The following is a 21,653-nucleotide window of genomic DNA, read 5'->3' as shown; positions in this document are numbered from 1 at the left end:
ACACACTAATCTGAATTTACAGGAGGTTAGTGTAAGTGATCTTGAGTAAGGCTGGGTTCACACTACGTTTTCTCCCATACGGGAGCGCATACGGCAGGGGGGAGCTAAAACCTCGCGCTCCCGTATGCCTTCGTATGCGCTCCCGTGTGTCATTCATTTCAATGAGCCGGCCGGAGTGAAACGTTCGGTCCGGTCGGCTCATTTTTGCGCCGTATGCGCTTTTCCCCCGGACCTAAAACTGTGGTCAACCACGGTTTGAGGTCCGGTCGTAAAAGCACATACGGCGCAAAAATGAGCCGACCGGACCAAACGTTTCACTCCGGGAGCGCATAGAAAGGCATACGGGAGCGCAAGGTTTTAGCTCCCCCCTGCCGTATGCGCTCCCGTATGGGAGAAAACGTAGTGTGAACCCAGCCTAAGGCTGGGTTCACACTACGTTTTTGCCATACTGTTTTCAATCCGTTTTTCTAAAGAAAACCGTATGGCAAAAAACCGGATGGAACAGTATGGAAAAAAGTAAACCGTATGCGTTTTTAAACAGTATACTGTTTTTAAAAGTGCATACAGTTCCGTCAGATTTTATGGAAAAAAAACCCATAAGTTTTTGAAAATTTTGTCCATTTTTAATGGGAGGGGTCTTGGGTGGGGACTTTAGGATGCAAATGCGCATGTGCAAAGTAAAAACGTATACGTTTTTCCCGTATGGAACCGTATACATGTGCGTTTCCCATTGACGTCAATGTTAAAAAAAAACGTATGCAGTTGCAGTACGGTTTTTAAACCGGAGACAAAATTGTGGTCAACCACGGTTTTGAGTCCGTTTTAAAAACCGTACTGCAACCGCATACGTTTTTTTTTTTTATAAAAACGGACGGAACTGTATGCACTTTTAAAAACAGTATACTGTTTAAAAATGCATACGGTTTACTTTTGTCCATACTGTTCCATCCGTTTTTTTGCCATACGGTTTTCTTTAGAAAAACGGATTGAAAACAGTATGACAAAAACGTAGTGTGAACCCAGCCTAAAACAGTTTCTTCCTTACTCCAATCCGTTCAGCCACTCCTGAGATTTAGCCCAATCTTGTAATATGCAAATGAACTATTAACTGCACTGGAGGAGGAGACTATCTGCACCAATGACCCTGCCCCTTAGTCCCATTGGCTCTGCCCTGCTCACTAATATTAATCTCCATGATGAGCGGGATGGCTGTATTCCGGGCGGAAATTCTGTAGGGTTAAAGGGGTCATCCAGGAAAAAGTTTTTTATATATATATCAACTGGCTCCAGAAAGTTAAACAGATTTGTAAATTACTTCTATTAAAAAATCTTAATCCTTTCAGTACTTATGAGCTGCTGAAGTTGAGTTGTTCTTTTCTAAGTGCTCTCTGTCTCAGGAACTGTCCAGAGTAGAAGCAAATCCCCATAGCAAACCTCTTCTACCCATTCCCGAGACAAGCAGAGATGTCAGCAGAGAGCACTGTTGTCAGAAAAGAACAACTTAACTTCAGCAGCTGATAATTATTAGAAGGATTAAGATTTTTTAATAGAAGCAATTTACAAATCTGTTTAACTTTCTGGAGCCAGTTGATGTATAAAAATAAATTTTTCCCTGGAATACCCCTTTAATTGGCCCTTATAGTGACCCTAGAAACAGCTATTTGCATCTAAACAACCTGTTATCCATAAGTACATCACTTCCTCATATGACATTATCATCCTTACTAACTAATAGAAGAACATGGAAGGATTTCAGACCCTATTCTGTTCTTTATCAAACATCTCAGATTGAAAAGAAACGTAAACACGTGAAAAGTATTTATTTGATTTTCTGTGATTTTTCGAGGGGCCCGACAACAGTTTCCCATTAAATATACAACTATAGTCCCTTGTGCGAATCCCGTCTTGTGGAACCAATTTGGGAATGTGCTGTAAAGAGTTGTGTAAAAGTCTGACATAAGACGCACATTCCCGCGGTGTGTAAATAATCTCCGCGCACGCTCGGCTGCATCCCTCCGACTGTTACTTCTGATTAAAGCCGAGGCCGAATGACATCATGACGTTCCTCTAACTCAATAATACACAAAGCGTCCTGGAACAGAAAAACATCAATTACTTGGATAAATGGTGTCAGATGAGAAGAGGGATTTCTCCATTTCCGTGGTACATGCTTTACTTCCATAGTCGCTCGTAAATAAGAACGATCGCAAATATTAAGGACAGAGAAGAACTGCGGAGGTCGTGAGCAAAGGGAGGTCATCAATATTAGATCAGTAGGTGTCCGAGTCCGATTCCTGACACCCCCACTAATTGTTAACTTACACTCACCCTCACATTTCTGTACTTTTAGTAGTCGATCTCCTCCCTGCTTTTTGTAGTGGGTAAGAGATTTGGCCTCTATACCATGATATACGTGCACCATTACTTTTTTAAATGCTGCTGTCAGTTTTGACAGCTGCATCTAAACAGTTAAAATAGCCTCTGTGTCAGCTATTAGTGGCGGCACCCGGCTGCTAGGTATGAACGTGCACAAGTCCCTAGCCCTCTTCATACACTGTTGACAGCTGCTGGATGAGCTTACTCATACTTGTCCTGTGGCGACAACAGGTTAAAGGGGTACTCCCCCCCCCCCTAGTTTGATTGCTGTCACGCCCCCTCCCATAGACTTGCATGGAGGGGGGCGGGCTATGAGGTCACAAGCTCCCGGCGCCAGCTCCAGCTTTCGGAACAGTTAGTTCCAAACGCTGAGCAGTGGAGTACCCCTTTAAATTCCTCTTTCTGGATAGAATGAGACATCACGTGGATCTTTGCTTTGTCGGGTCCAATCCTTAGACACCTAGTTCTTAGCTATGTGCAACCAAGCAGAGGGATCCTGTCCCATCAACAACAGAGAACTCCGTCCACAAGGCAGATCCAGTCTCATGTGTTTGGATGTAGAAGCTGCATTGTATTATTAAAGGGGTTCTCCCATATTTGTAAATTACTTCTATTAAAAAATCTTAATCCTTCCAGTACTTATTAGCTGCTGAATGCTACAGAGGAAATTCCTTTCTTTTTGGAACACTGATGACATCACGAGCACAGTGCTCTCTGCTGACATCTCTGTCCATTTTAGCAACCATGCACAGCAGATGTATGCTAAGGGCAGCATGGTGGCTCAGTGGTTAGCACTGCTGCCTTGCAGTGCTGGGGACTTGGGTTCAAATCTTACTAAGGACAACAATAAATAAATAGAGCATTCCAAAAAGAAAAGAATTTCCTCTGTAGTATTCAGCAGCTAATAAGTACAGGAAAGATTAATATTTTTTAATAGAAGTAATTTACAAATATGTTTAACCTTCTGCCACCAGTTGATTTAAAAGAAAAAAGGTTTTCACCGGAGTACCCCATTAAAGCCTTGTGTGTAAATCTGCTTGTTGGTGTTACACAAATTAAGGTGCTTTTCTCTGCTTTTTCAAATGTCCCAAAAAGCCAAGTCCGTAATGTTGCCAGAACCAAATTGTATTTGGTGCCACAGTGCGATCCGGCCTCATATAGGCCTTTTATGTCCTGGACTTCTGGTCCTGTTAGCTGCCACAGCAGTAAGCTCATTACTGAGCAGATCACTATGGTACTTAAAGGGGAACTCCAGTGGAAAACATTTTTTTTCAAATCAACTGGTGCATGAAAGTTAAACAGATTTGTAAATAACTTCTATTTAAAAATCTCAACCCTTCTAGTACTTATCAGCTGCTGTATACTACAGATATACTACAGAGAAATTTGTGAAGTTCTTTCCAGCCTGACCACAGTGCTCTCTACTGACACCTCTGTCCGTGTCAGGAACTGTCCAGAGTAGGAGAGGTTTTCTATGGGGATTTACTTCTAATCAGGACAGTTCCTGACTAGTGTTGCTCGCGAATATTCGCAATACAAATTTTATTTGCGAATATCGCATATTCGCGAATTCGCGAATATAGCACTATATATTCATAATCACGAATATTCGTTATTTTTTTTTCCACAGTACACATCACAGTGATCATCATATGCGAATTTTTGCTCATGCTAATTCTTTATATGCAAATTTACGCATATGCAAATTTTCGCATACACGATTTTTTCGCATATGCGAAAATAAAACGCGAATATTACGAATATGCGAATTTAGCGAATATATGACGAATATTCGTCCATATATTCGCGAATATTCGCGAATTCGAATATGGCCTATGCCTATTCCTGACATGGACAGAGGTGTCAGCAGAGAGCACTGTGGTCGGGCTGGAAAGAAATTCACAAATTCTCAAGTTTTTTACAGCAGCTAATAATTACTGGAAAGATCTTTTTTTTTTTTATAGAAGTCATTTACAAATCTGTAAATAATGTAACTTTCAGGCACCAGTTGATTTGAAAACATTTGTTTTCTACTTGTTTCTACCGGAGTTCCCCTTAAAATGATGAGTTTTTGAGAAATCTTATTAGAAATATGCAAATAGGGTCTTTGGAGCACTGGGGTCGTTACCCTGCATCATAGAACTAGTTCTGCTATAATATACACAAAAAAAAGTTTTCAGCAGCACTCCATATTTGATTACACTTTTTGATCAAAACATTCCCCATGTAGTAGGATCAGGTAACAGCTTACCCTCTCTAATGCACACACCTGTGCTCCGACCCACCGGCACCGCCCGCGGCTTTAACTAAGATGCAACAGAGGAGAAAGCTGTCCAGAACCATCGATGTGTAGAAAAAAACAATTCAGGCTTTATTGAAGGTTGTCTACAAAGGTTCAGAAATGCAGGATAAAAATCTCTAACTCGTTTTACGCCATTGGAGTGAAACGCGTTAGAGACTTTTCTACATCGATGTGTCGAAAAAACAATTCCGGCTTTATTGAAGGTTGCGTACAAAGGTTTAGAAATGCAGGATAGAAGTCAGTGGCGTGAAACGCGTTAGAAACTTTTATCCTGTATTTCTGAACCTTTTTATGCAACCTTCAATAAAGCCGGAATTTTTTTTTTTTGGGGGGAGTGGGTTCTACCCATCGATGGTGCTGGACAGCTTTCTTCTCTAAAACGTTCCCCATACACCACGCAGAGGTGGTCTCATTTAGGATGGGACCCTAACACGCTTACTCCACTCACCTCTTTTGGGCATAAAGCCCCTAACTGTTTTTTTTTTTTTTTTTTGCATTACTCCTCTTTATAAATATTTATAGGCCTCCACTGCCTCCAGAGATCAGTCAACTCCCGAGCTAAGGCATTCAACAACTTTTATCAAAGCAAGTAACAGTTACATCACAACTGATAAGTGGGTAATGCTGTCAGCTCATTGGTCAAGAACTTTAGTGTCTGCTCTGCAAACCAGCACATTCAGGCTTCAGTACCTTCACGGCCACTTGCTAGTTTCGATTTTAATAGGGCGTGTCACAAGAAGCAAGTGCCATATTGCCATTTATAACTACGCAGTGAGAAAATAGAAACTTAAAACTAATAAAAGTAAGTACATCTCATTACTCTACTATCCAAGGTCAGTTTGCAGAGTTCCAAGCATCACTGGGCGCTGGCCGGAGCTAAGATGAAAGTTAATTGAAGCTAGGAATAAAAACCACCTGACACCATCATTAGTTAGACAATATATAGATATATAAGAATACAGGGAACAAAGATAGCAAAATATAATTTTACCAACACTTCCGCAGTGACATCTTTGGCATGGTGGACTTGCAGTGTTACTTTGCAAGAGTGAGGGTTCTGAGTAGGATTGAGCTAAGTGCAGGGAAGACTTATGAATAGGTATGAGGAGGCGTAGTTACATCTTTAAAGTCTTGGCCACTAGGTGTATTACTTCTTTGCAATCTTCTGTCCACTCCCTGTCAGGGGAAATCGGTCACTAGTAACAGCTAAATCAAGACAGAACACGGGAAGTGAGGGAGGGGCTTAGCATGTGCTCTGTGCAGGTGAGAAAGAAAGACTTGACTGTGTCCTTACAGGCTGAGCTTGTTTACCTTCTAAAGATGATTCACACTGTTCCTCAAAGGTAAATCAAGACTTTCCTTTAAAGAAGAACTGTGGCTGATCTAAAAAAAAATAATAATATTATTGGCATTGAATAGTTTATGGTGCCCTGATCACAGACCTTTTTACAGTTTCTCGAAATGGCCTTCTATTATGAAATATGAGGGTTTATAATTTGTCTGGAAATTCAGTAAATCAAGTATACTGGTAGGTCCGCACTTCCGTTATAGGTTGTGCACATGGCGGGTGAGGTCCAAAGAACAATATAGAGAAGAGTCATAGCATTCACCAATCAAGATGAAGTATAAGGAGCTTTATTTCATAACCTTGGATCAAACAGGATGCTCTTCGGCAGTAGCCTTTCTCTGCTGTCTCCCTGAGACACCCCCTGACTGTATAATGCCACCCATGACTCCCATTATTAAAATTAAGTCCACCTCCATCTGACACGGTTGAGGAAGAAGACTGGAATCAGGAAGTGGTGTCCACGCTGCTAGCAGTAGGTAGGATCAGCAAAGATCGGGAACCATAGGTCCAATTCCAGTCTTCTTCCTCACCCGTTTTCAACGCCGATGCCTTCGGTGTGGGAAGCCGCAGCAGCTCATTTCTCCTTGAAATGCCCTTGTAAGTGTTTTTGTGCCTGAATCTGCACAACCTCCCCAGGTGAACACGTTTCCTTATCCACGTACCTCTACCTGATAATGGTGATCCCGCACAAGGAAGCGCTTGTTGTCTGTTTGTTTTTACCTCCATCTGATGGATTCTTAATTACCTTGTTATGATCCTGCAGCTGTTTCTTACTTTCTACTCAAAGAGCATCGTGCAAACTTAGTGCATCAGTCGCCTATTCACCCTCCACATGCTTTCTAGTTCTGTAATGTGTAAAGCATCAGCCCAGCACTGTGCCATAGTATAGCAGAGAAGAGCCTGTCCTGGGCTGAGATTGACCACAGAAGTACGGAAAAGAACTACCTGTGTGTGTAGTACTGGCACACAGCCCAACTCTGGTCCCACCCCTTGATATGAATAGAACGAAAAATAGCTGTACACCATGCAGGGGACTCTCATGGGCTCAATGACTGCAGTGAGAGCCCAAAAATCTTGTTGTCACCACTCTAAAGGGTTAATGTAAAAAATCTTTTGAAAGGACAGGTACACTTTAAGTATCGTAAACACAACGTATCATTCCATTAATATATGTTCATTGTCACATATGGTATTTTTGCTCTTAGCTCACTGTGTGTTATGGCTTTGGTCCAGGATGTCCATTGGTTTTCCATTAGTCCGCTCTGCAATATTAGTAATCACAAAACCATACCACAGTAATGTACACACATATATGATGATGTCATCCAGAAATGTCTCCTGAATGCATTACATTACCATGGCGTGAAATGTCAAAAGGATGCCAATGGAGCAGAAGTCAACAAAGTCCAATCTATGAAGAGAGCCGATCTGTTATTTATATGGCGGTGTACCAAATGACCATACGTCTGCTATTGGATCTGGTGTGGAGCTGTCACTTTGGCAGCTACAAGCATAGTGCCAGCACATGGTAATGGAAGTGTATGCAGCTGTTACATGAATAATGAGCTGTCCAAATATTATATGTCTTCAATAGAAATAACTTATTTTTATAGATGAAGGTCAACATTTATCATTGTCTTTAGAGTGTTTTTTGTGTGTAGAAAAGGCGCTGAAAAGGCGCAAGCAGGGTTTATTTTCGCCTTTTGGTTTACAAATTTCTGCTGATTTTGAGTTGCAATCCACTGATTTTGGCAATACACATGATATGGAAGGGTTTTATGAACTGCGCCTTTTTACACCAAAAAGGTGCAAAACCACTGAAAAGTCTCTAAAACTACACAAGCCCCAACTTTTTGGTGTATGTGAAGAGAGAAATTTCAGAAAATGTGACCTGCACAAAATTTATCAAATGCTCTGTGACCATTTAACAAATTTGGTGCTCCTACACATTATCAGCACACAAAAAAAGGTGTAGAAAAATACATCACTTACACTACAATGATAAATGCCAGACAAAGTCTTCAATATATTTGAGTAGTGTTGAGCAAGCTTTTCGAAAGTTCGGCTCATTGGACTTTTGGAGACAGTTTGGTTCGCGGCGAACTACCGGCAGTAAAACTTAACTCTTTTGTTATAGTAAACTAGTGAATTTGCTGGTTTACTGTAACATCTTGGTGAGCTGAGTGAAAGGAATTAGTTAGTAAGCGCTGCTGAGCAGCGCTAGTTAACTCCTTGGGGGGAGGGGTGTATACATTATACAGCCATTTATATGTCTGTATAATATATATAGTAAAGAAATTGATACTTACCATCCGGTCGCTGCTCCTGGCTACTTTTATAGCCCCACCTCAAGAGATGACATCACAAGAGGGTGGAGCTACACAAGAAGAGGCCTGGACCAGTGACAAGATAGCAAGAATCACTCATTTCACACTATACATTATACAGCGGCTGTCTAATATATACACCCCTGTCCCCCCCAAGGAGTTAATTAGTGCTGACCCCAGGATCGGGGGCTTGACTTGCTCAACTTTATTTTTGTCAATATTATCAATACAGTATTGCCCGACTTAAGTTTCAGGCCATGTAACAAAGACATAAATCCAACAAAGATCATATGCTCAAAAGTTGCAATAATCCACTACAAATGGAGGTGGCTACAATGTTATGGCCCTTGTATTAGACCCTGATACATGGATTTTCTTCTCTAGCTTTTATTCTTTCTGTATTTCTACAGTTTTTGTATGTTTTTGATCCTTTGTGGGGAATTTCAGATTTCAGAAGACGTTTCCCCGGGCGCCATCATGACACGATGATTATATGTTCTCTCAGTTCTTGATATACATACAGAAATAATACAACAAACCCCAGACTTCTGGAACAACATGATGTTATCATTGACTATAAAAACACAAACACCGAAGATCAAGTGGGCTCCTTCAGAACATGTCCGAGCAAATCCGGTGCTGACGGAGATTTGTGCTGCAGTTAACGTGCAATTTCCTCCAAGACCTTAGGACTTGACCTGATGGTATTTACAGAAAGATCTAAGTCTTAGCATTCTCCTAGTAGAATCCTGCCTGATCCCTAGAGGAGCAACAGCCATGTGGGTGGTCGTGTAGACATCTGAGGAGCCTGTGAAGCTCATCAGGAATCCAAACAATAAACCCTGGAGAGAGAGAGACAATTCCTCAGAGTATTGATAGAGTCCCTTCACCCTCACCCTTCACCCTTCACCCTCCCTTCACAGCCATGTCATTCTTTACAACTGAGCATCACAAAGAGTTAACAAGTATTTAAGAAAAAAAGGTGTTCTGAAATATACAGATTTTTTTCTAAGAATGTGCTCAGCCTGGGGGGGGGGGGGGGGGGGGGAATAAAAAAAACTCTATACTTACCTTCCATGTACCCCCTGCCACAGCCTTTCTCCCGAAGCCAATCCCATGGCACAGCGCTTCTTCTGTTTGAGGTAGGCTATGGGCAACTGCTCCACTCTTCCTCTACACAGGTTTTGATAAATCTCCCCCAGTGTGTGTATTACCCACTCAGCATGGGTATTTGTACCATATGAGACCATGTAGCTGCTGTGGGTCCCTGTCCTGGTTGGTCCCATTCATTTTTCTATTGGTAAGAAACTGTGTAGAACTTTTCTCTCCAAGGAACTGCACTGCCAGAAAATTTATGTAGGGGGGGAATGACCAATGTTTTATGGGAAAAATGGAAATAAATACCAGACCTTTCTGCCCTGGGGCGGTAAATCAGGCACCATAATAGGAAGCCAATTTTGGCATTTGCTATGGTGCCCCCTTTCATCTATGTATGCCATTCCTGCTTAGGCTAGAGTCACATATATCCGGCTTTGGCGAAACTGGAAGAAAATTGCCACAACTGATGCCAGAAGTGCATTAGTTGGCATCAGTTGTGCATCATCCAATGTCCATTGTTTGTGATCTCCGGACAGGGGAACGCAGCAAGATGCATTCCCCTGTCTTTGCCGGTCCAATCATCCGGTGTTCATTTTCCCTCCAGTGCATTATCTGCAGCGCCGGTGGGAAAAAAGCCAATCGTGGGTGGTTGGTGTATGCTTTGCCCCAGTCTAAAGGTGCAGGGGTTCAGTCTGGGGTTCAGTGGATGTGTTGGTTACTCAAGACAGCTGTGGGACTGGGCTTCACAGGAAGAAAGGCCTGGCTAAGCAGAGGCAGTAGCTGACATAGTTGCATTGGCACGCCTGGTCGAAACTTGGGGGTGACCACTCAGAGACTGTTCTATGTATGAACAGCCTCCCATTGTGAGAAGGAGAGAGCGAGCAAGAGAGCTGCAGGGTCCAGCGTGGTGATACTTTAGACAACAGTTGGCCTGTCACCCGTCTTTGGTGCATGAGTTCCTCAAGTTTCCCATTGTTGGAATGTTTTAAGAGAGAGCCTCTTCCAACAGGGAGACAGCAAAGTAAAAAGATGCAGCTCTTTGCAGCACCAGTCTCTATTGCCATATTCCAATGGACTCCCCAAAAACCAGATGTGACCGTCCTGTCTCATGGTCAGGTGACTCCCCCTTGTTCCGTGCCTGCAATTTCTGGCAGCCACCATGAAACCTGAAGTATATAGGTCATATCTTTAGATTTTCCATTCCTTGTGTATCTTTGGCAGTTCTGTAGCAAGTGGATAGAGAATTGGCTGCTTTTTCATTATTTTAACCCAGTGGTCTCAAACTGTGGCCCTTCAGATGGGGCAAAACTTCAACTCTCAGCATGCCCGGACAGCCGTTGGCTGTCCGGGCATGCTGGGAGTTGAAGTTTAGCACCATCTAAAGGGCCAAAGTTTGAGACCACTGCTTTAATGTCACTAGATACCCCATTATCTTGTTGTATTTCTTCATTTTGCTTGCAGCTGGTCCTTACGAGAACCATCCTCTATTGGGTTTAACAACAGTACTTGTTTGTAGTGGAGCAGATCACGTTGGTCCAGCGTAAATAACACCCCACATGTGATGTCACTATTTCTCTACTCTTTGTTATACGTGTTGTTCTTGGTAGAGCTCACATACATCTGTGTCCACTACTAAACAATGTTCTTCTCTTTACAGTGGCCTATGTTATGACCTATGTATTGACCAAAAACTGACATCACATATGTGCAACATGTGCACAGGGGCCCTGGTGGAATGGGGTCCCCTACCATCATGACCTTCAGTACTGGTTTCATGGGGCCAGAAAAAAATACATTAATGAACAACTGGATAGTGAATTAAAGTGCCGCCATAGTGTGCATAGAAAAAAAAAAACTGTTCTATGAAACATTAACTCACTTTCTGCTGCTCCCCTGGTTCCACCGATATTGTTGTCTCATCCTCTGGCCCCAGTCTTCTTCCTGCTTTTGGTGCCCGTCATGTCACTCTGGAAGGTGATAGGCTGAATGGCAATGTCATGTAATTGGCACCAGAAAGAAGGCCGGGCCCAGGGTCTGTTACTTGACACTGCCGCTCAGCCTATCACTGGCTTAGCGGGACATCCCTACAGCCAGCCATTAGCCTCAGTGTGATTTGTAGGGCAACAAAGCCAGAAGAAGACCGAGCTTGAGGACAGGACAATATCGGCGGCACCAGGACAACAGCGGAAGGTAAATTAAAGTTCTCCTTTAATCAGAAGCATGTTGTAGCCACTTTCCCCCTTAAGGGTCCCAAAGGTGGTAAAAAGTAAACTTCAGTACAGTATATATAAAAGGTGAGGGGGAGGAGAGGAGGTGTATGGCGTTGCCGCTTCCTACATATGCTCCAAGTAACAGTGCTGCGGCTGATGCTCGTGAGAGGTGGTGGGAAGGCTGGTCCCATGATAATGCAGGTAGTGATGTGGCCAGCACCATCACCATTTACATAATCTTCTTAGGGAAGTACCAGCCCTATACTATTCAAGTAGGACAATGCTATCTATTTTTTATTTTAATTTTTAAGAGCCGGGGAACTTTCTCTCGTATCACCCAAAATGCAAAACATGTTACACACAAAGGTGCACAAAGGATGCGGTCTATCACAAGCTCTTCTCTGACATCAAACCTTACCCTTCGCCTCCGGACCAAAAGTTACCTGAAAGGTTCCAGGTTCGATGTCCCTTTTCGCCAAAGCTACTAAGGGACAACAAATGCTCCCGGCATCCCCCTAGATGTTAGCCAAGGTATCTGCCCATGCAGGTGAACCCGGGCTTTTTGCAGGGAGGCACAGAACCTGATAGCCACACACACCTCCCCTAGACTGCCAGAGGGACACCCAGAAGGGCTACCGCATGCTGACAAATCCTGTGAACACACAACATGCAAAAAGTGACACAGTGAGACAAAAATAAATAAATAAGTGTATGTACACAGATATACTGCCGGGACATCCGGCCGGATCTATAAAAATTTCTCTGATCCTAGCCAGAAGGCCGGGAATCAAGAGGTGAGTGGCACAAGGTGAAGAGTTCATGGTGCCAGTGCTTCAACTCAGTAAGCCAGTACACCCAGTGAGTTTCGGCACCTTGGGGTCACTACTCCCCGAGGCACTAAAGTACCTTGGCTCTAGACCCTCCCAGCCTCATGGCGAGACCTGGAGGGAACAGGTCACATTGGGGCAGCCGTTGAGCTGATTCCTCAGAACCAGCCCCGGAATGCCCTGGTACACCTGCATCCTCCATGCAGCACCCATCTTCACCAGTCCCACATCAATGGTGCCCGATCCACTGATATGAACTGATAAGAACAGATACTTCACTTGATCTTAGCCAAAAGGCAATACTAACATGTCACCCCTCTGTGTGGGATGGTGGCCATAAATTAGTGCAGGGCAGGCACCATTGCATGGAGTGCGGCACAAGCCACGAGTCCAGGCGTCCCTGTGCTACGATGGTGGAAATGAAAAAATAAAAAGGAGCAGCATGTAGAAAGTTGCAGACTGTAAAGAGTTAAAGATACTGCCATTCTGGATAGCAAGGGTGTACATAACATTACGGCAGACCATGTGGTTGCTATAAGGCCCTCGGTTTTATTCCTATTGTCCTAATATTCTATTGTCTATTATCTGTGGTGTCAACAAATTTAAAGGGGTATTCCGGGCATCTGGGACCCCCCGCGATCTCCCTGCAGCACCCACATTCCATGCGGGGCTGCGTCTCCAGTTTTGGAGACCTCCGGGTTTCCTGGACTGGGGACGTGATGCAACGCCCCCTCCATTCATGTCTATGGGAGGGGGCGTGACGGCTGTCACGTCCCCTCCCATAGACATGAATGGAGGGGGCGTGGAGTCACGTCCCCAGTCCCGGAAACCTGGAGGTTTCTGAAACTGGAGATGCAGCCCCGCATGGAATGTGGGTGCTGCAGGGAGATCGCAGGCCCCCTACGATCAGACATCTTATCCCCTATCCTCTGGATAGGGGATAAGATGTTTTTGCCCGGAATAACCCTTTAAGGGGAAATCGACTATTGGGTAATGAAACACAAAGGTTCTAGGGGGGGAGGGGGTCAAGGTCAGACACCAAATTAGGAGGCCCTTTTGACCTTTGCTATATGGCCCCCTCTCTTCTACATACGCCACTGCTGGATAGACTGTTCTTGTGTTGCCCTTCCCATGGTAAAACTATTGAACTGTAACTATCAAGTAATGTGTGCCCTCCTGCTGAGGCTCTGTGAAGGTCTATTATTTTGGATGTGCAGTCAAGTTTTTATTTTTTATTTTGCTGTATTCCTCCCATGTGTCCACCTGCCATCCTTTTCCCTTTACATCTATATCGTTACCTCCTTTTATTTAGCTGTCTCTTCTGTTTTACGCTTTGCGCTGTTTTTCCCCTGCATACCTTTGGGATAGTAGTAAAGTACAAATGACTCATTCTACAGCGGAACAGTCAGCGTAATACAAAACAGAGCGATGAATACATACATAATATGGAGAGAAAAAACTAAACAACCATGACTCTAGTTATAATAAATCCTGTCGTGTTGGGACTATAAACCTTCCCCGCTCTCTGCTTTCCTGTATACAGATCATTTACAGCAGCCGCTATGTAAAAATGGCCCACGTGACCTCCATAGCCGGTTACGGTGGATTTAAAAACAAGAGGCCCCCGACCTCCGCTCATAATGGAGAGGATAGGATTCCTCATTCTCATGTGTGTTCAAGCATAGCGAAGGTCATTTACAATACTGAGAAGTTTATTTTACGACGCCACAAACCTCTATGTGTGTAAATGCCGCCAACTGTGAGAAAACGCCACACGGTCACATATGGAGTTGTATGGAATAGGTTATAGAATGTTATGGGAATCTTGTGGTACCTGCATGGCCACCACAGATTTCTGAGTGGGGTTCAGGCTAACATTGTTATCCAGATAGAAGTCACCAAATTCGGATACCGGTCTATCTGATAATTATGGCATATCCAGCCATTTTAACATTGCCCAGTGCCTGCTGCTTAGTACTTTCTGGTCCGGTGCCCCGGGGTGGGCATGGTAGTAGGGAAGGTTCCTCTGGTACTCCTAGTCCCACCAATTCAGCGGGTGTCACAGTGGCTGGAGTGGGCAGTTGGACCAGCGGCGGATTTAGAGTCTAATCTCGGGAGGGGAACTATCAGGCTATATTTGCACGGGGAATGTCAGCATGGAAAATCTCAGCACTTGGAATGGTGGCAGGGAGGGCCCTTGGGGAGGGGGGGGGGGCAATTGCCCCATGACTGAGGGTGGGGTTAGGGGCATAGTTGAGGGTATGGTTAGGGGCATGGCTGAGGGTGTGGTTAGGCGCATGGTTGAGGGTGTGGTTAGGGGCATGGTTGAGGGTGTGGTTAGGGGCATAGTTGAGCGTATGGTTAGGGGCATGACTGAGGGTGTGGTTAGGGGCATAGTTGAGCGTATGGTTAGGGGCATGGCTGAGGGTGTGATTAGGTGCATGGCTGAGGGTGTGGTTAGGGGCATGGTTGAGGGTGTGGTTAGGGACATGGCTGAGGGTGTGTTTAGGGGCATGGCTGAGGGTGTGATTAGGGGTATGGTTGAGGGTGTGGTTAGGGGCATGGCTGAGGGTGTGGTTAGGGGCATGGCTGAGGGTGTGGTTAGGGGCATGGTTGAGGGTGTGATTAGGGGCATGGTTGAGGGTGTGGTTAGGGACATGGCTGAGGGTGTGGTTAGGTGCATGACTGAGGGTGTGGTTAGGGGCATGGCTGAGGGTGTGATTAGGTGCATAGCTGAGGGTGTGGTTAGGGGCATGGCTGAGGGTGTGGTTAGGGGCATGGCTGAGGGTGTGATTAGGGGCATGGTTGAGGGTGTGGTTAGGGGCATGGCTGAGGGTGTGGTTAGGTGCATGACTGAGGGTGTGGTTAGGGGCATGGTTGAGGGTGTGGTTAGGGGCATGGTTGAGGGTGTGATGAGGTGCATGGCTGAGGGTGTGGTTAGGTGCATGGCTGAGGGTGTGATTAGGTGCATGGCTGAGGGTGTGATTAGGGGCATTGTTGAGGGTGTGGTTAGGGGCATGGCTGAGGGTGTGGTTAGGGGCATGGCTGAGGGTGTGGTTAGGGGCATGGCTGAGGGTGTGGTTAGATGCATGGCTGAGGGTGTGGTTAGGGGCATGGCTGAGGGTGTGGTTAGGGGCATGGCTGAGGGTGTGGTTAGATGCATGGCTGAGGGTGTGATTAGGGGCATGGCTGAGGGTGTGGTTAGGGGCATGGCTGAGGGTGTGGTTAGATGCATGGCTGAGGGTGTGATTAGGGGCATGGCTGAGGGTGTGGTTAGATGCATGGCTGAGGGTGTGGTTAGGGGCATGGCGTGTCCCTTTGCTCTTACAAAAGTTTGGAGTATACTCTTCCCTCGTATGTCTGTGCCTGAGCAGTAAGATCCTCTAGGCTCCTGAAAAATCTGTTTTCCTAGTTACTGCATGATGTCATTTTTTATTTCCGTGTATAAATAGTATGCAATTGTGGTGGCCCAGTACAGAAGTTGCACCCCTGTACCCTTGCTGTCCTGTCTGGCGGACTCTATTGCAGTGTCCCCTGAGTCCTCCCTTAAGCTGAGTATGTTAAATGGTTAATAAGTGCCTATATTATCTAATGTAATGTATATATGATGTTATGTACTTTTAAATGCTGTTACTAAGTGTTGTAACCAAGGAATGTACCAGTGATCAGGTGACTTATAGGGTGACCTATGGAACCCCTCCAAAGTCTCCCCCATATAAACCCTCTGATGAATGGGTGTAGAAAATCCACGAGGTCTCGGCGCAATCCGTTAGGTAAAATCACAATGTGTGATGTATAAATAAAAAGTCGATTTATTGTAGTGGCAGACAAACAGACGCATTTTGAGGCCTAACCAGCCTCTTTCTCACTGTTACAATGGCATATAACTGGCCTATGACATTGTAACATTGAGAAAGAGGCTGGTTAGGCCTCAAAATGCGTTTTTTTTGTCTGGCACTACATTAAATGGACTTTTTATTTATACATCACACATTGTGATTTTACCTAACAGATTGCGCCGAGACCTTGTGGATTTTCTACACCCATTCATCTGATGCTTCTACAATCGGCCAAGGCTTCCTGACTGCCGATACCGGGGTGGCTGCACTGTTACCATATGCTGTCATAGGTGGTTGTGTCTTGCACACAACCACAAAAGGTGAGGGAGATTGCCCCTATTGTCCCACCAGCACTTAAGAATAGATCCATATCTTAAGGACTACTATCCCATGAGAAGCTCTGCTGTTTTTTTCTCTATATAGATACATTGCATATAAACCATGGGATGAGCTAGCTAGTCAGTTGAGTCTTAGCTGAGCTACAGTGAAGTCAATACCTGTCAGGTGTCCTGAGGAGACCCAAGGCCTACCATACAACCACGCTTCTACCAATCCAGTGCCCCACAGGTGAAAGTCAAAACCCGGTAAGCTACATATGGGGGGAAGTCTGTCTAGTCAGTCCTAGTCCAGTCAGTCAAGATCAGTCTGTATAAAGTCAGCATGAGCCTGCCGCAAATTGTCCAAAATCCACTACAAGTCCTAGCGAGCCCTACAGTCTCTGAAGTCACTGGTCACCTCCTTGGGCCTAACTGAGCTGTAAAGACTATTCCATCTGTCTGCCTCAGTAAAGCTGCCGTTGTTCCATAACTTGGCGTCGGAGTCATTATTTGCCCCGTGCCTAGACCAGGATCCAGCGGCCATACGGTGGTGTAGAGGTAAAGCAATGCCCTGGCGTCACAAACACAAGGGGTTAATGCCTTCTGCCCATACAGTAATAACATCTGCCCTCATCACACTATCCCCACACAATGGGCTCCTAAGAACCTCCTAGTGGTGGCCAAAGGCTGCTAGATTATCATCATCTTACTCTCAATCTATACAGGTAATAGGAAACTCCCATATCAATTTGAAATATGAATATGAATTTCCAATACTTCTAGACATTTTTATAACTATTTTTGCAGGTAAAAACCTTTTAGATAAATAAGGTGGATGGCAAAGTATTTCAACAAAAAAGCTTGAATACCCCTCAATCTACTGTTTTCTATATATGAAGATACACAGTTGTACCGTGGTGTAGCACAAGGTTCTTATGACACCAGGTCGATTTTCATCGGCGCTACTATTACTCTTTATTCCTCCTCAGCTATCCTTACTTCCTCGCTATCCTTACTTCCTCGCTATCCTTACTTCCTCGCTATCCTTACTTCCTTACTTTCATCGGCGCTACTATTACTCTTTATTCCTCCTCAGCTATCCTTACTTCCTCGCTATCCTTACTTCCTCGCTATCCTTACTTCCTTACTTTCATCGGCGCTACTATTACTCTTTATTCCTCCTCAGCTATCCTCACTTCCTCGCTTCCTGTATTTTCCACTTGCAGCTTACATTAAAAGGTTAATCCCCTAATCACAGGATAGGATATAAGTGCCTGATCACGGTGGGGTCTGTCCGCTGCGATCCCCTGTGATATCCTGAACAGGTCCCGGCTCTAAATACTTAAAGGGGTACTCCGCCTCTAGCCATCTTATCCCATATCCAAATATAATGTCTGATCGCGGGGGTCCCGCTGCTGGGAACTACCGCGATCTCTCCTGCAGCACCCCCTGTCATCTGGTGCACGGAGCGAGCTGATGACTGGCGATGCAGGGGCCAGAGAATTGTGACATAACAGCCCCACCCCCTCGTGACGTCACACAATGTCCCCTTAATGCAAGTCTATGGGAGGGGCGTGGCGGTCAGACATCTTATCCCCTATCCTCTGGATAGGGGATAAGATGTCTAGGGGCGGAGTACCCCTTTAAATCACCAGTCTGCTGCTACTCCTCTGAGCACTCCAGCCATCACCTGGGCTCATGGGGTTCCATCTTAGCCAAAGATTAGCAGAGTGGGCCATCACTGTTCAGCACGACCACACCATCTTCAAAGTCGAGGGCCAGAGTGCTCAGGGGAGTAGCAGCGGACTGGTGAGTTGAGCATCGAGAGCCGGACCCGCTCAGGATATCACAGGGGATTGCAGTGGACAGACCCCACCGTGATCGGGCCATCACTGTTAAGCACAAGCTGGCCATCTTGGCTGGTGGGGGCCAGTGTTGTGGAGAAGCAGACAGTGCTCCATTTAAGGGATCATGAGGGTTCACATAGGTCGTCCCCACCTGTGATAAGACACTTATCCCCTATCCTGTGACTAGGGGATATGATATTTGCACCGGATAACACCTTTAAAGGGCTTATCAAGAATAAAAAAAACAGAACTTGCAACGCTCAGTTCTATTGAAAGCAATGGAGCCAAGTGGTAATACAATACACAACTCAAGGACAGGTGTGGCGCTGTTTTTGGAAAAAAATTAGCTCTGTTTTTCTAAGTATATGGTTACACACAAGGCTAAATGTTCTGTATAGTAAGTAATGGAGACATTTCTAGGCAATAAGAATTATTTCCCCTATAGAGCAGCAGTTAGCCAGTCTCTGTAGTATCTTAACACTCTGGAATGAACACGTGCGTCTACGGTAATAGGCGCCATAACAAACTCTACACACTATGCCAACAAGCCCCCTCCGAGACCTGCAGCCCAGTGTCAAGTGTATACGGCAAATGAAGCAGAAACCTGGAGAGATCCAAGAAAGAAAGAGACTGGAATGTAATGATGGGCAAAAGTCAGACACACAAAGTGCCGCACGTGGGGAGAGTCGGGGAAAACAAGATCTGTTTTATAACTTAATTTAAGGTGTTTTTTTGCATGTATTTCAACAGAATATAAAAACATGTAAAAAAAAAAAAAATTTGATGTCACGCCCAATACGAAGCAATAATATAAAAAGGGACAAAAAAGTCTGGAACCTGAGTCATACAATAAACCTATAAAACCATAGAAAAACTTTGCAAAACAGTAGTGTTTATATGTGCACCTGCCAAGGCTAAGGACTTAGAAATACAGTGCCTTGGACACAGCTCAGGACCTGGACCAATATCCCCCAATAAACGCCCATGGGGTAGATTTATCAATACCTGTCCTGAGGAACCAATCAGATCGCTGCTTTCATTTTTGAAAGGCCTCTGAAAAAATCAAAGAAGCGATCTGATTGGTTGCTATGGACAACTGGTCAACTTTTCCTCTGCACAGGTTTTGATAAATCTCACCCCATATAAAGCGGTGACCCTGGCTCTAAACAAGCGCTGCAGACTGTATAAGGCTGGGTTCACAACACGTTTCCTACATACGGGGATCGGATCCAGCCGGGAGATGGGAAAACCGGGCGCTCCCGTATCCCAGCCGGACCCGGCCCGTATCTCATTCATTTGAATGAGCCAACCAGAGTCAGATAGTGATTCCGGTCGGCTCATTTTTGCCCCATATTTGGTTTTGTGACCGGACTTAAAACGGAGGTATACTATGGTTTTCAGTCCGGTCACAAAACCGGACTATCAGACTCCGGTCGGCTCATTCAAATGAATGAGATGGGGGCTGGGATACGGCAGTGGCCGGTTTTTCCATCTCCTGGCCGGACTCGGTCACCGTATGTAGGAAACGTGATGTTAACCCAGCCGAAGTAATTACAGTGCAGTTACATCTACTGACTCCCAGGGGGCGTCTTCTTGTAGTCAGTCACCATATTTTCTCTGACTTGCTCAGACCACCATGAAGTCTTCTTCCAACCATGACTCGTTTCCACAGAATCTGCAAGATAACAAACATATTAGGCTCCACACTTTTTCGGCAGATTCCCCTACTTGTACCCTACCCTCAGTGCTCCAAATAATGCCCCCCTTGTATGGTTCCCTGCATAGTGTGAGGGAGTAGGTAAGTATGTTGGGAGGAAAGGTTTGGGGGATTGGGTGATGGTTGGTAGGTAATTTCCCATGCCCTATAAGGCCCCAGTAGGTAGGGAATCCCCCGGTAAGGTAGAACTAAGTGGGACTTCACACCAAACTGTGACACACCTGCAGACAAGGGGCGGCGCTGTTGGCAGCCAATAATAGGCCCAGATACATGAAGTGGGGGAGATTTATCAAAACCTGGTCAGAGGAAAAGTTGCCTAGTTGCCCAAAGCAACCAATCAGATCGCTTCTTTCATTTTTAACAAGGGCTCTGCAAAATGAAAGAAGCCATCTGATTGGTTGCTATGGGCAACCGGGCAACTTTTACTCTGCGCAGGTCAGCTCATTCAAATGAATGAGATGGGGGCTCCACACTTTTTCGTCAGATTCCCCCTACTTGTTCCCTACCCTCAGTGCCCCAAATAATGCCCCCCACCTTGGCTGGTGCCCTGCATAGTATGAGGGAGTAGGTAAGTATGTTGGGAGGAAAGGGTTGGGGGATTGGGTGATGGTTCCTAGGTCATTTCCCATCTCCTATTAGGTAAGGCCCCAGTAGGTAGGTAGGGAATCCACCGGTAAGGTAGAACTAAGTGGGCCTTCACACCAAACTGCGGTGCAATACTCACGTGTTACCTGCAGACAAGGTGCGGCGCTGTTGGCAGCCCATAATAGGCCCAGATACATAAAGTGGGGCAGATTTATCAAAACCTGTGAAGAGAAAAAGTTGCCCAGTTGCCCATAGCAACCAATCAGATCGCTTCTTTCATTTTCAACAAGGCCTCTGCAAAATGAAAGAAGCCATCTGATTGGTTGCTATGGGCAACCGGGCAACTTTTACTCTTCGCAGGTTTTACTAAATCTCCCCCTTGTGCTTAGAGCAGAGTTTCCCAACCAGGGTGCCTCCAGCTGTTGCAAAACTACAACTCCCAGCATGCCCGGACAGCCTTCGGCTGTCCGGGCATGCTGGGAGTTGCAGTTTTGCAACACTCCATTCTAACACAGTGTAAACAAGACCCAATAGACCAAAACTGAGGAAGGATGAGAAGGTTCCTCAGCGCTGACACTTGGACTGACAGACTTATTACCGCCTGGAGTGTTTCCATTACAGAATTAATGCCGCCTCCAGTGCCAGTTGTATGTATTGGACCAACACCAGTGTCTGATGCCAAATAAAATGTGTCAGGATGAAAACGGTGACCGAAATGAAGGTTTATTTTTTCAGTTGGGAAGACGTTGTGACGGGTCGGAAGATTATTTACAGTGGAAAAACACAACGATTATATATATACTATATAATAAATAATAAAAATTACATTTTACGTCAGAAAATTAGAGCTGAATGTTATA

General features: G+C 45.1%; 1 long non-coding RNA gene across 2 annotated transcripts; it reads right to left on the bottom strand.

The window, feature by feature from the left end:
- Positions 1–1,703: 1,703 nt before the first annotated feature.
- LOC130275370 (uncharacterized) lies at positions 1,704–21,029 on the bottom strand. 2 transcript variants are annotated; one of them, XR_008844747.1, is made up of 4 exons: positions 20,933–21,029; positions 5,990–6,061; positions 5,670–5,884; positions 1,704–2,092 (listed from the first exon to the last, which is right to left on the bottom strand). It is a non-coding gene; the product is annotated as an uncharacterized LOC130275370 (long non-coding RNA). The 2 variants fall into 2 exon arrangements; XR_008844746.1 differs by having other exon boundaries at positions 5,670–5,854.
- Positions 21,030–21,653: the final 624 nt, after the last annotated feature.

This window comes from Hyla sarda, chromosome 6 (genome assembly GCF_029499605.1).
Source record: "Hyla sarda isolate aHylSar1 chromosome 6, aHylSar1.hap1, whole genome shotgun sequence".
Taxonomy (NCBI): domain Eukaryota; kingdom Metazoa; phylum Chordata; class Amphibia; order Anura; family Hylidae; genus Hyla; species Hyla sarda.
Note: the sequence above shows the minus strand (reverse complement) of the source record. Positions and strands in the feature narration are given on the sequence as shown.